Below are 14,651 nucleotides of genomic sequence, written 5' to 3' on the forward strand. Positions count from 1 at the left end.
CCACTTTGTAACATTTGCTTTTATTTGACCGACGAATGATTGGAGGCAATGAATCTCCAGGAAGACTCGTTCGGGAGAAGATCTGTGTCCAGTTTTTGTAACTAGAATGCAGATTAGAGTTTTGCTTCCTTGTTCAATGGTCTGTAACCGGTCAGTTGGCATTTCCGAATGAATAACTCCGCACCAAGGCCTTCTTCCTTTCACTAGGTTATGTCCAGAGTGGTACCGTGGTCAGGTCTAATTTGATCTGTACAAATTGGAACAAATTTTACATCACCGTGGCGACAGAGCTGGACGGTTGAGCGGGTTGTCAAAACTCAGATGTTAGAAACCTGAAGCGATCTCTAGGCAGAGCACTTCATTTTCAAATTGCCAGTCGTGTTATTTTGTTGACTGCTTCAGTGCCTCAAGAAACGAAGTCATCACTTTTTCAACGAAAGTAACGAATGAGGAAAATTTCATTCGGGTTTAACATTAAAATTGTTTGACGGCACTTCTTTTTAACTGCCTCTGAGGCGAAAATAGCCGACATACGAAAAGCATTTATGAATGTCATTGCCTGTAAACTTGCCCTCTTGTAAACCCGGACACCGCGCTTCTGATGAACCAAGGTTAGAAAACACTTCAATTTGCGTTTACCGCGAAACCGGAACAAAATCCCACTCCCTGTTGCTTTTGTTCCACTACCGTTGTCAATTACATCCACTGTTATTTATACTTTGAGTTGATAAAATAATGAGGTTAGTGTTTGGGTTCCTCCAAAACTCCGATATTCAGACCATCAAATGCGATAAACTTTTCAAACCCAAAGAAGCAGAAAACAATGTCCTCTTACTTGGAGAGTAAACCTACGCAAGAGCACTCATAAGAAACCTCCTGGCCATCTTAATATCATTCGAAATGCGTCACGCACATTATAAAGTACAACGTCGAGCTTTAGGACGTAAAGTCTCCTTATAATCACGGGAAAGACAGAGCTGGTTAAGAATTTTGCACTATTCGGGGGTTGTACTAGCTGTATTGAACGGTTTCTAGACATAGACACTTTGGATGAAAGATTTAAATCACTTTCAGTTTTTTTTACCGCCGATGTCTCAGAAGCGTTGCTGATATTGATGGCGAAAATCTCAGAAGGCAGACTTGCGATTTTCCGTCGCATCATTAATCATAGACAATATAGCAGCATCAAACGCGATGGCTCCGCTACATGCCACTACTGTCTGTCATGCCTACTTAAGAATGTCACAAACTACAAGTTCAATATTGCGTCAGTTCCCTTCCGGATTGCTAGATCGCGGTCTTGGAAAAGTGAGCACGTCAAAATGCCTAAAATAGTCATCACCAGGTTCTTGATCTCATTGTGCCATATGCAACCCGGTTAATTCAAACAGCACATTTTTTCATGTAAATCGCCATCTGGGGCATCAAATGTAACAAGCAACGGAAAATTGCATACTGCTGTAAGATAGCGACTGTTTTTGCCGTCTATAAATAGTGGTGCTGATAAGTAGCTGTGTATTATGGTCTACACAACCTGAAATAAGACGTTGTTGGAATTCCAAATCAGATTATGATCAACAAACAAAAGTTGAACTATCAGCCATAATTGGGCTGCTGAGTGTAGAACAGCATATCTTGATGAGATAAACATTGTGCTTCTGTATACGAATAAGGCATGAGTAGAGCAAAGGCAGAAAAAATTTACTCCAGTTTCTCAAAAAAGTGTCAGTGTGCTGACAACCACAGCCTGCTTCTCTAAACGCGTAGATTAAAAATTCTAACAAAGACGGCAGTTTGCCTTGCCAATTTTCCGAATTTGCGAGAAAAAGACCGGTGTCCATAAATCATCCAAATGAGGCGTCCTAATTCTAGGCCAAATAACGAAGGCATTTCCACCGAAATTGTGAAGCATTTGAAGACTCAAGTATTCACAGAACCTCGGCCAGTATATGTGCACGTACTGATGCGTGGAGGTGCAAAAACGTATCATGCCGCAAAAATTGTGATACTATTACAAACACAGACTGAAACACATGAGGTTCTCGAACTTATGCCAAAATGACTTAAACTAAATACATCAGGGTTGGTGACGAAAAATTGCAGTTATTTTACACCCCCTAATTCGTAGATCACATTGGTCTTACTGTCACTGTTAAATGCAATGTTGAAATCACCGTTCGGTACATAGTTTCATCACAAGCAAGTACAAAACTGCATGGCGAAAGCGCTTTCAATCAGTTCATAGGTTATAATGCAAAATTAATTTAGATAATCAAGTCTGATACTGCGCAAAGTATAACGACCACGCCCATACCTGTTTCCACTATTTGACTGTGAAATCCGGTTGATAGACCCATATAGTTTGAACCTTTCGTAAATCGACGTGGATAGTTTGCCCGGAGTTGTAATGAGCAAGGTTAATTTTTTTGTGATTATTTCCCAATCGGGAGACATCTCAGACCAGCGCTTTTATGGTATCTACTAAAGTAAATTAATTGAGGAGAAAAATGCTACTGTGTTAAGTCACACCGGTGATTGTGGAAAATTTTCAATGCAAACAAGTGCGCTGATATGAGTGGGTTGATAATAATCGAAAATGTTTACATGGCAAATAGGCAAATTGTAATATTTAATCCCATCCATGAAAATCCAAACAAACTACATGACCGTTATTATTATTCCAGAAAAATTCCAGGAAAATTCAAAAGCATTTTTCTTTCTTTTAATTAGTAACTAATTTATTCCCTGAAATTATGATCTATAAAGCAGAAAACCGCAGTCCGTACCAGAACAGAATAACACATTTGATGCCTGACGCATACCTTTTGTGCTGAGAAACAAAACTGTCGTTGCACTTGATTTTTCCTTGACTAATTTTTCCACCCGCGTCCCGGTTCACTCAAAGCCATTTAAAATCATTTAAATTCTTACTTGGTTTAGTGTGTTTATGGTGATTAAGATAACCGCTAAGTTGCGTTTAATCTATCATAGAGCCACAGGTAAAATTAAAAAATAAGCGCAAAAATTTGAAACACATGAACACACCATAATCCACAGTCAGTATTTTTGTGGCGTTAATAAACATACTAGAGCAAACGAATGAATCTCCTGATTCCTCTTCAAAATAGTAAGGTCTGTACCTATGAACGGAATATCGAGAAATGTCAGCAGAATATTTGTTACATGAATGGATTTGCAGCAGCACGCGTATTCAGATATTTTTAGACCCACTCATAACAGTGTCTCAAACAGGAAAGTTCCAAGGTAACAGTTGCTGAATTTGTATAGTGAAAGCTTTGCCTAAATGACTCAAAACCTGCTGTTGTAACATGTTTGGAAGCAAATATTTCAACAATATAGTGGAGTGTAATAGATTATTAGTGTTCTCTTTTAATAACAACAAAAACCACGTGATAAATCAGCACGCAAGAAAGAGACATTAATCTAACCTGTGTTTTGAGAGCGTGAGATTACAACAACTAGGTGCACCTTAGTCAAGTCCAATACAATACCAAAAATAGAAAGGTCCAAACGAAGGACTTAGCGCTTTGAGTGTAAGTTGTATCAGCTCCACCGAATTCGTTCGGGTGCAGGTAGTCGTGTTTCTTTCGGCAGATTCCCTGATACACGATCCTGGTTGTCCGCAGTTTTTGATGGTTGAGCTGGTCTGTGTTCCGACGCGCGAGTGATGCGTTTGTGCGTGTTTCATTGTGTTCTGTCCTTATATATATGTCGTTGCAATGAGTGCGACATGAATAAATGTGAAATCATCTAGTGTTGTTCAAAAAGTCATCGGACGGGATTACAAAGTTCACACCGTTTCGAGGCAACGTGACCACAAGACAACAGAATCGACGCGGTGATTTAAAAAAACACGTGGGACGTCAAGTTAACAGATCGGATTGCGTTCGGATAAAGACAAGAAAAGCGCTATAGGTGCAAAAGGAAAACAACAAAACGGGTAGTTTCTTCGCACATAACAAGTATAGAGGAAAAGAATCAACAACAGTTCAGTCTCGCAACTTGTTACCACCTAGTTCTCGATTTTCAACCCTGCAAGTAACTAAAAATCTGACATTACACAAAAAGTAGCTGAACTTCGATTCAAATACAAATGTGCGGGACGTCTATCGTTCTGAATTTAAGCCACTTTACTCCCTCCTAATTGCCCAACACAACAATTACTTCTTGTTATATAAACCGTAAATATGCCGCCTTTTATAAAACCATTTTTATAATCCAAGCTAAAGTATCCATTTGATCTATTTGCTAACGGCCAGCCGAGCAATACATCTCTCCCTTTGCTTTGTGAAACATCATAGTTATCAGTGCTAACTGGATTTCGAACGACCTTAATCAACCCAGATATTCCATGCCATTACAGTCGATGTTGCCCGTTGTGAGAACAATGGGACTTGAAAACCTAGCAACCCAAGAGTAAGTGTTGCTTCTAGGTATACGCGCTTACTATTTGTGGCTAAATGGAAATTTTTCAGGTGGCTCCGCATTGTACTAGCCTTGAAAGTCAATGTTGTTCGAAAATATGAATACACAAACTGCAATTTCTAGATCATTAGAACTTAGTCTTGGTGGTCTAAGTATAACTGAGTTCGAAAACGGCGACCGAAAATTACGTGTGTGAGCCAGTGTGCAATTGGTGAATGTGATATTGAAACATGCATTATTGTTGTGTCTAGCGTGGTCCAGTTAAGACTAAATGAAAATGGATCTGATCCTCACTTGGTTTTGAAGAAGAAATTTTCCACAGGTTTCGCGGCGTACAGTGAAAGGCGTGTTTACATTTACGACAATAAAACATCGTCATTTGCACTACATTGCTGGATGTCCACCAAAAATGCACAATTCCATCCTTCGCAGTAAATTTTTCTGGTCATCTTCCTAGACAAACACTCCCGCCTCGTTGGGAAAAACAGATTTCTTTATTTGGGTGTCGGAATATTCCATAAAGAGTCTGTAGTTTATACAGTCTGTTAGCAACTTCATTTCTGTTTTATTTTGCCGTTACGGACATGTAAACTGTTCACACAAGACCGGTCTTCACTCTGGGTTCAAGTGGACAGGAGTCAAACATCAGCCAGAGAACAAAAATTTTTGAGATAGCATCCCGGTGTAGGAAAGTAAGGCAATGTACAGGAATATACGCAGAAAGAATGCCTTTAATAAGTGTTGTTCAGGTAGCTGCGAATTCGGACGAAAACTAAAACCTTGCGGTGCACCAGAGACTTTCATAAAACTACTGTTCAAATGCTACAACTTGACGAAACGGAGGCCCAGAAAAATGCAAGCACACTGCGGAAAAACATCATCAGACTCAAAAAGGAAACGGATACAGAAGAAATGTACATATGATTAAGGAAATTCAATATGGAAATTGTGATAGTCGCTGCATGAAAAAAGAGCCAGAAAGCTAGAAATCATGGGAAACGGTCAAGAACGTCCTCCCTTACTTCTGTTTGTACAGGCCAGAAGGAACACCATCAACATACTTGAGCAATCCCACAAAAACGGCAATCGTTGTTCTGAATTAGAAGGAAATTGTGAATCGACACTTGCAAGTTCACCTAACAGTCTGACGCCTGGGCACCTTAAAAAACAACAGAAAAGTATCTAAATGTTCATACTAAATGATTCTTAGAATTCTATCCAGATAGATATACTAATTGAAGTGGCGCTAGGCATAGAAAGGCTGGATTCAGAATAGCAATCACTCTATACAGGAAAAACGTATGCTTAGTAAATACGCTAACTTTTAATACTCTCGTTGCGACCATTCGTGCCTATACTGAACAATCTGATCCGCTAGCCAAAGGTGTTTGTTCTTGTAACATGCTATTATCGGGCTATGTCGTGACATTATCTACCCCGGTCGTGGAATACTTCATCTGGTATCTGCTGGCCGGCATCTACCACTACATCACAGAAACAAACGTGTTTTCTGCTAGCTGCACCGTAAATCTAAATCGCACATTAAACAAACAATAACGTGGCAGACTTAACAAGCAGAAAAACGAAAGTTGAATTTCTCTTGCTTTATTCTGAAAACGGTATTCTACATATTAGAATAACGCACACCGTTTTATATCAATATTAGTTTCGGCACAATGTGCACAGTGCGTGTTCATCACATATTATTTCTGAATTACGTAATTCTTGTAGCCACCCAGTCACCCATATACTTGACTGTTCAACTCACAGTCGCTCACTGGATCGCGAGGCCTGTCTTTTTTCTCATACGCACAAACACGTCGCACTAAGCTGACTCACCGGACATCGATTGTCTGCACCGCCTAGTCAGCGTAGCAACCACTCATGTGCCGACGCGCCCACGTATACGCACTGGGACCTACATAAAGGGAAACCGAACCCAGTCAGGAAACACAGACTCGCGCGCGCGCAGGGAGCAAGGAGTCAGCCCAAGCACTCCAAGTCCACGGACAATCATGGAACACGCGTAGCAGCCAAACTGCGGAGAAAACACGTTACCGCCGTCCGGACTTTCACCAAGGAACTCTCACATACCATAAGTTCCTTTTTGACTTGCTCCCATTTCGCATTTTATTCATTTTCATACGTGTCTCAACCATGTTAGAAACTTCTTTTGATCTGCATTATGGCTATAATCACCTGTGCACTAATATTCTCTCCGCTTTACAGCGTGACTGACATTGCTGCAGAATGTTTTTTACTGCCACAGGAGAATGAAGTGTGAGCAGACGTAAAACGTGGTGCGATACCCAACCGAATGTCATGCACCAAAATGAATTGTAATAACAGGTGAGTATGACTTTCGTTAGACTACAGTGGTTATTCGTTCAAAAAAGCCCATTGTTCCAATTGATATAGTTTTGGCGATTTACACGGACTATGTCAGCTATCAGTACCATAGGAAAAAGAATTCACTTTTATGATCATTGTACTGTACGTTCCTTGACCACCTATCTGATTCATTAGGTAAGAAATAAAGCAGCTGTCAAAAAATGGTACCTCCTTTTTTTGACATTTCTTCACAGTACCTGAGATGTATACACTCAAATAAAGGGATGCAATGCAACAGGAGCAATTGACCTGATTCTTCAGCACACAACGAGGAGGCGGTTGGCTGAAAATTCTACATCAAAACGTAAAGGTCCTCCTACCTTGCAAAGACACATAAGATAAAAGGATATTTCGCAGCATTGGCAGTCCATGATCGACTTGATTAATGTACGCCTCTAACCAAAACCAAAAAATCAGCGACACAACTGGAATTTTCCGATATAGCTATTGCGTTCTTAAACGGGTTGTTGGAGCAAGTAGAAACAAACTCCTATTACACTAGCAGATGTTACAGTACACAAATACTGAGATCAACCAAAAGGCTCGCCTGAGAAGCGAATAAACAGTTAAAGCGGGAGTGACCAAACACATGGGTGTGATGGATACAAAACGATCAGAGTACGGGATCAATCAGAGAGTTGTAATCCATAATCTGTACCCCTTGTAATACCTGCGTTAGAAATCACGCACCCCATTAATTACCTCACAACCGCAGGTGAACAGCTATGCGCTTTGATTTAATGACAGAGAACGTTTACCTGGAAGGTTGATAAAATGCTTTAATTCGACCAAACTATGTCTTATCGTGATTTGCGAAGTTGATCGTTCTAATTAACATCAAGCAGCATATATTGAAAAGCACCTGGAAAACTACTATGTTTGAAGCAAGCTAGTATTTTGACACCATGGTCCACAAGCTCGGGGCAGCGGAAAATCCAAGGCTACCATCCAGTCGCTGCATTTCAATTGTATGTTAACGATAAAAGCGGTAATATAGAACACCTGTGTTGTACGCCTGCAAAAAACATGGGAAGCTGTTTTTACTATATTTCTTACAGTAGCGTCAACTGGCAACAATGAAAAATGCCTTTTCCAAAGTTCAGCATACTCTAATGCTCCCAGTGACTCTTTTTGTGTTACGACATGCTCCGTTAAAATCTGTAACTAGACATCGGAGAAACCCCCATCTACGTGTGCCCGTTGATTCAGTGACAATGCGCATGAAAACCAAAAATGTAGCAAATATTTTGTCAGTTGCAAGATATTCTACTAGATTCAGGAGAAAATATGTTCTCTTGATAATGAGCAATCATTTTAGACCACACTTATTAATACTTGTAATGCCTAATAGCTTCGTTGACGTCATTGCGTAGTTTTATTTGTGCACTCAACAATATTTCTTTAAAAACAACTATTTTACGTCACAAATTTTGGGAAAACATGCAGGCCATCATTCGTTTGTTGCCCAAGGATCTATGTATCACAGCGTTCTTTTTATGAGTTCTCTCAAGGATTCACATAGCCGCTGTTCAAAGTCATCCGTTCTGTATTTGTATCAGGGCTGCGACTGAAATGGAAGCAGGAAATCATAAAGTAGGAGAACGAATGCCGAAGCTATCCGCCTTCAGTTTCAAGCCGTCAAGCTTTGCTGCCAGCTTACTAATCGATAGAACGTTCGCACTCTCAGAATAATGATCGATTGACAGTACAGTTCTAGAATAACGTCCAACGGCGATGGATTCCGATTTTCTTGGTCACTGCAGCACCCAATCAGTTTACGTCAAATCATGTCAACAGGCATTACGCTTCTAAAAGAAGTTCGAAGCTGTTATGGAATGCGTAGCCAGTGCGGTTACCGAGTGAGTGGATAATAATATGGATAATTTCGGTACAGAGCAGTTTATCGTGCAGCATTCGCCAACAGCTAATCAAATGCATATAATGTTTCACACATCAAGGATATCTCTAGCAAAGCATAAACGAGAAATTCGTAGTAGACTAACGTGACAAGATTACTCCAACGGAATACAGCACTTTTGAACTTTTAAACAGTCCATGTGCCCATTTGGTGTTTAATGGACTCCAGCTTGTAATTTAAGTAAGCCACGGATAACTGAAAAACACGAATAAGATCACACTAAATCAGTTTTTCCATATTCAGGAATGCATTTAAAACACGAGGCGCCAACATGCCCACCGACGAGCAGCAGTGAGTGGAACATGAAGGTAGTATTAAATGGACTGCAACCTTTGCAACAACAGCATACACTACTGGATTTTTGACAACTCATTATACGACAAATCATTATACTGAACAAACAACTCATCCGAGCAAATGGCGCAGTAATCTTTGGATATTTACATGATAGCCAGCTGCATTTTTCACATATTCCGTGTCGCTTTTTAACGATGTGGACCCGACCGGTAATGAAAAATTGTGTGTTCGTGTCCGAAATATGAAAGAGATGTGGTAGCAATTAATATAAATTTGTCACACATGGTGAGAGTGGAAGGAAAGCTCTCCTGAAAGCAACAAAGCTCCGATGGGGCGGCCAGCATCTGACATGAACTTGAGAGACATTTTCTCTATATAAAGCGTGCCAAGTCTAGGTTCACTAGAGCCGAACAAGTGAACAAAATTTTATCTCGCGTGCTACCGGAGTTTACGTGTTCTAGGAATGTATCTACAATGATAGACCAGCACTGTGTCTTCATTACATCTGACTTGATACTGTAATACTGCCTCTGACTTTGAAACTGAAGTGATGAAGGTTATACATCGTATGTATGATCGCTAGCAGGTATCCTCAGCAAATTTCAAAGGCTGCTTTAAGCCACTTTGTTTCCTCATTAGCACCTTGCTTGAAAAAAGAACTCTAGGAGCCCAGCGTTTTGCCAGGAAATTTCTGTCTATCTGTCATAGAAGTTTTGCTCATTGTCTTTAAATGCGGCCATAAGAGCGGCAATAAGTGCGTGTGCATTAATAATATTCAACCACAGGTCTACGAACTGACCAGCTGACACGTCGAAAAACATCGCTGAACCAAATTAGCAAAGTTGCCAGGTTGACCAATAATTTCAAGCAACGTTTTTACCTTAGATATGATGAGCCGCATTACCCTTTGTTACAGTATTGTACAATGTATGTATTTGTGTACGCAGTGACCAGTGTGCAAAGTCATTCTGCCGCTCAAGCAAATATACTTTACTTAGCGGGAGAGTGATCATGGTTTAAAAAAATACAGAAGACAAATAATCGGCACTGAAACTCTTGAACGGGCTACAATTGGATTAGAAGCGAGCATCCTCTGTGAGACGGGCAAGCGGTGTTCCGGCTTTATGGAATCCAGGAATATCCTATCTTTTCGAAATAACTCTGAAAAAATGTTTTACATAGAGAACAGTACAATTTTTTCAGATGTTTCCAAAAAGAGTCTGCATGCAGAATGTCGACGTTTCGCAATACCAAAACTTAAACAATGCTGACGATACTACTTGGGTTTACGATGGTGCGAGAAATAGGAACGACGTGCTTGTTGCAGTTTGGAGAGGTATCTTTTTATGAAGATGCCTATAGTGAATGAAATGCACAAAATATTCTCCCCCGTACATGAAGCCTGAAAAGAATGCCTCAGATGCTCCAATAAATTCTTTAGACCTCCGTGCCTTTCACTGCGCCCCTCAGTCGATCTAGGCCTTTCCTTCTGTTCAAGGTAAAATACGCTGGTGATATAGGCGTTGTTTGCAAGTAGACGGTTAGACTAGAAAATGAATGACATAAGCCATTTCATTTGAGCTTAGGAATTCGACGAAAACATTTCGCCAGACAGAAAACAGCTGTGCCATTCTCCGTTCTTGCTGACGGATACTACAGTTGAAATCATTGTAAAATAACCATCTTAAGTGTGCATCTTGTGGTTAAGGAACTTCGTTGTTGTAGTGAACTTGATAGCTACTCTAACTGCAACTCAATTTATGAAAGAAATGAACACCATTGTTAGAACACAAACGCTGCGCGACTGATTCAGCTTGTACAATTTTGTTTCTCAAAAAGCGTATGAAATGAGATAAAACAAAACAAACTAGAGAGCCGGATAGAACTGCAATGTGACTAACCTAAAATGCCTGAGGGTGGGTTTCATGTCTTTGTGACCATATAGTGTAGGTCAGAATCGGTTATCCAAACTTGCTTCGGGAAACGCCAACCCCGGTGGACGACTGATTTCTTCGACAACCCTAAAAGAAGCAGTAAAGTTCTGTGTCCAGATTTTTGGTCATATTTGACTTGATTATCGATTCCTTCAACGTTTATTCAAGATACGCCGTGGAGGTATGAATTCGTTTGGTAAGTGCTCTGGATGGCGTTTCAGACTTTCTGGCAGGTGTACAAATATAGATATTCCCGTGACTGGTAAATGCAATGACATCTTGGAATTTAGGTTGGCTGCAATAGCAAAACTCTATACGTGCCCACCCAGTCAGTTTTGGTGTAGTATGTGTTCGAGATAGGGACACTTTTATGGCTCATCTAGGATAAATAGATCATCAGGTTCAGTGAGAGAGACCTCCAAACGAGTGAAATTGACAATATATCCGCTACAGTTTAGGTCTGAACAACAGCATATTTATCCTGCAAAAGACGGAAATATGCATACAGAGTTACTTACTGTTTCGAGTGGGCCTTTGATAGATGGAATGAAACAGTAATATTGGCATTATATGTGCTCTAAATTTCCAAAACAGGAACTTCTCTTCCCAACTCAAAATCAGACGGTAAAGAAGTGTTTACGCCAAATGTGGTAAAATTCATAACAAATGCTTAGCATGTATTACACCTCTTGCTCCAAGTAATGTATGCACATAATATCCCTTTCAAAAAGAGCTGGAATGTCATTTTTAGCTGACTGCACAATATTGGTTGTCAAAATATCCGCTTAAGTAGGTCCCAAAGTACTCTCAGTAGCAGTAACGTCTAGTTGCTAGCAACCTATGGGTTTAACCAGGCAGAGTTGAATGTCTTGGTAAATATATAAAAATTCCAGTTTCCGGGGGAAGATTCACATGTATTCTTCAAACAAAGCTTGGTGGGAGATATTCACGTGGGCTCAAAGATACCCACCAGTCAGTCAGTTAATGTGTTACAAGGCAAAACTTTCATAGTCAGAATAGACCAAACGATACATGACGTTATCTCTATTTGTAAGCAAAACGCTTATAAAACATCACTTCCTGCACAATATATTGATTAAAAAGGGGGAAACAGACTTCCACTACGATTTGGAACTGACATGTCTGTACGCGTCAGTGTTCAACAGATTAGCTGATTCGCACGTTCATTGGCTTCCTGATTGGGCTAAGCGCATCAGGTTATCAAGCGGCTATCCAGACTCGGGTTCACGGTATTAAGGAGGTATTAAGAAACCTATGATCCACAACAAATTGGCAACGGAACACTTGAAAATCGAACGCCACAATAATACTTTCACAAGAAGAACTGATTTTGGTTTTGCAACAGCAGCAGCCAAAATTTGAAAAGTCTCAGTTGAGATTAGTCGAAGCAGTCTTTCACAAATTGGAAATTCGAAGCCCAGTCACAACAAAAACGAAGGAGCCCTATGGCGACACTGTTGCAAACAGTAGAGCTGAGTTTCACCATGCTTCAGAATCCAATTCCACACTCGAATCATATTTTTAAGGATATCAAGGCATTCTTCGCGCGGAATTTGCTGATTTGGATGATGGTTGGAAATCACGATTGTTACTCCGGAAGCTCTAGACAGCGAGCATGGCAAATTTTTTAGTTTTATTCTCCCCAAATCCCCGCAAAACTTTCCCCTTGGTGGACTTTTACAACTTCTGAAGGATATTTTTATGCGAACCGTCTTCTATGCTGAATGTTCGTTACAAGTGTTTGTAGCTAGTTAAATCGGACTATTTAACACATACAAGTGGAGTGAACCGTCAGTGTGAAAGGTTCAAACTCAGAGAAATGACATAAAATCAATTTAAATGCTTCATCTTTACCTGTGAACTACAGTCATTACGAGATGCCGATATCCGAACTCGATTGCTAAGCAATATTGAGCAGGATCCATTAATCCACGGAGTGCCAACTTTCACTTAAGCTCAAGCACGATACAGCCACGATAAAACGCAATAACCTATCTCGGTCCGGACATGTGCATACCGTTTTGAAGAATATTCAAAGTCCAGGTGCAAAGAAGTAATCGGTGGAGTTCACTAAGACACCAACTCCCTGCTGACAACGCAATGAATGGCACTTAATTCGTTTCTTCCCTTTTAAGAATCACCAGTACCGGAATTGCCACAAAAAGGCGCAAATGAGAGGGCTGCCTCAAAACTTTCTCTCAACGAGGCAACAAACCATTCACCAAACCAGTACTAACCACGTTCACCCGGATTTAGAAAGCCAGAGGAAATTTATGTCAGTTATCCTAAATGACACACCGGTGTAACGGTGATACTACTGATAGGGGAGGCTTGCGAGTAGTTTGTTTCCTTCTTGTATATTGGCTTTGCGTCTCTTGGAAAGGGAGATCTACTGCGGAATATGTGGAGTCGCTTTGCAGCATTTGCTTGGATTTGAGCAACAGTTAATGAATATCCAGGAAAGTTCAGGAGGACGCGTTCGAGAGAAGACGGATGTTCAGATTTCGTAAATAAGATGGAAATGAGTGTTTTGTTTCCCTGTCCAATAGTTTGTAACTGGTCAGTTGGCATCTTCTAATAAATAACTCCGCAGCCAAGGTCTTCTTCCTTCCATTTGGTGCCGTCACCAGAATGAGGCTGAAGATCCCGTGGCAAAAACCCTTTGAGGATGGGGATGTTCGGAACTTCCTGGAGGACTTTGAGGAAGTTTCGTAGGCTGCTGAACTGGAGACCGAACGGGGTAAGTTGGCGGCACTGAAGACCCTCTTCAGGGGCCGGGCGAAGGCGGCCCTGGATGCAACCAGAAGAGGCCCTCGGAAGATCGACTGACCGCCGCGAAGGAAGCCCCTGCAGCGGAGTTTGACTCACCGGCTGACCTCCAGGAATTTATGAGGCGGTTGAAGACGGCCAGGATGGCAACAGGATGTGGCCCAACCGTGTTCTTTGTCGGCCTGCAGCAGTCGTAGGATCGCGCTTTACTTGGGCTGGACGGAGTGCCGCGCCACCAGTTGCTGTCGAACCATTTGATCAAAGGTGCGCAGCCGGCACTTGGTGCCAAGTTGCGGTTGGCGCGAGCAACTGCCCATTTGGGTGTAAATGAGCTGGGGCATCTAGCCAGAGGACTGCCCAAGGCACCGCTGGCTACGTTGTAGTCGCAGAAGAAGAGGGATGGTTTACCAATGGAGGAACCGCAGACCAGAGTGGACCAACTTGCGGAACAGCTTGCAGCCGTCAAGACGGAATCGCGGAGGCAAGCTTGAACAAACCGGCGCTACAAGTGTGGCAGGCCTGGCCACTGGAATAATCAGTTTCCCCGTACCCGATCACAAAATAAAAATTTAGAGTACTCCTCTTTTCCGGGGTGGGTCGCGATTAATGCACTGACACAAGCTACCACACAAGCCGTTGTTGAGGTAGACGGGAAGAGGGAGTTATGTTTGATTTATACAGGAGCAGGCGTATCGCTGAGGCGGAGATGGGACCAAGCCGAACGCAGACCGTGCGCGCTAGCGGTGAGAGCTGTGCGTGGATATCGACTGAAGATTGACGGATTGTCAATGCACTCGATACGTCTAGGCGACAAGTCAGTACAGCACGCGTTCCTGATCAGTCCAGACATAGAACAGGTAATATTGGGGGCGGAT

The sequence above is a fragment of the Opisthorchis viverrini genome (genome assembly GCF_000715545.1).
Source record: "Opisthorchis viverrini unplaced genomic scaffold opera_v5_724, whole genome shotgun sequence".
Classification (NCBI taxonomy): domain Eukaryota; kingdom Metazoa; phylum Platyhelminthes; class Trematoda; order Opisthorchiida; family Opisthorchiidae; genus Opisthorchis; species Opisthorchis viverrini.